Source organism: Penaeus monodon, chromosome 27, assembly GCF_015228065.2.
Source record: "Penaeus monodon isolate SGIC_2016 chromosome 27, NSTDA_Pmon_1, whole genome shotgun sequence".
NCBI classification, from domain to species: domain Eukaryota; kingdom Metazoa; phylum Arthropoda; class Malacostraca; order Decapoda; family Penaeidae; genus Penaeus; species Penaeus monodon.
Window position 1 is genome coordinate 26798579 of NC_051412.1, and position 1038 is coordinate 26799616.

The following is a 1038-nucleotide window of genomic DNA, read 5'->3' on the forward strand; positions in this document are numbered from 1 at the left end:
GCCCGAAAGCCTCGGCCCGAGAGCCTCGGCCCGAGAGCCTCGGCCCGAGAGCCTCGGCCCGAGAGCCTCGGCCCGAGAGCCTCGGCCCGAACTCACCGCTGTTGTGGCGGAAGCTGAGCGGGAGGATGAACTTGGAAGGCTCCAGGAAGGCCGCGGTCTGCCTGACGTCCTGCTCGGGTCGCAGCAGGTCCTCTTCCTTGACCAGCTGGCTCTCGACCATCCCTCGGTCCACCAGCTGCGTCTCGAAGGCCCTCACCGTCTTCCCGGAGGCGGTGGAGACGCCCTTCGCGCTCGCCCTCTTGTCGAAGCTCTCCTCGGGAGGAACCTGCTCCTCGGGGCTCGTCTGCCGGAACCTGCGGGAGGAGGCGACGCTTTCAGAGTTTTGTTGTTGAGTTTCCTTCTTTTTTTTCGTTGTGTTTTCCTCTTTTCTCTCTTTTTTAGTATCACTTTTCTTAATGTTTCTTTCTCCTTTTGGCGCTCCAGTGGCTCTTCCTTCGTTTAAAATGTTTAAAATCTCGTTAAAAGATTTTAAAACCTCATTCAGAATATTTGTAATTTAGCTGAAAATGTTTAAAATCCCGTTTATTTTTTATTGTTAAAGACTTCGTTTAAAATGTTGAAAGTTCTAAAATCTCACTTAATATGTGTAAAATATCTAAACCTTCGTTTTAAAAGTTTAAAATGTATGAAATTTCATGTAAAATGTTTGAAATGTTGAAGTCTCCTTTAAAACGTAAAAAAAAAAAAAAAAGTCTAAAATCTCGTTCAACACTTTCTCTCTCATCCCCTTTAGCATGAGACTCTGTCCCACGCTCTTTTCTTCATGTTCATTGCTAAGTGCAGTTGCTATAGTGAATACTCACCACGCGATAACTATAATTAACTTTAAAAAATCAAAGATAAATTCACTTAGCAATAACTACTGAGGACCTCACCTTGCAGTTACCATAAAAGTTATAATAAAGAAAATAAAATCGGGTGGTTATGACTCTAAGTGGTAAGACTTAACTTGACAGTCACTATAAAACACTAAAATTG

General features: G+C 44.0%; 1 pseudogene; it reads right to left on the bottom strand.

Moving 5' to 3' along the window:
- The window catches only part of LOC119590745, a 14727-nt pseudogene that overhangs the window by 5758 nt on the left and 7931 nt on the right, over positions 1-1038 (bottom strand).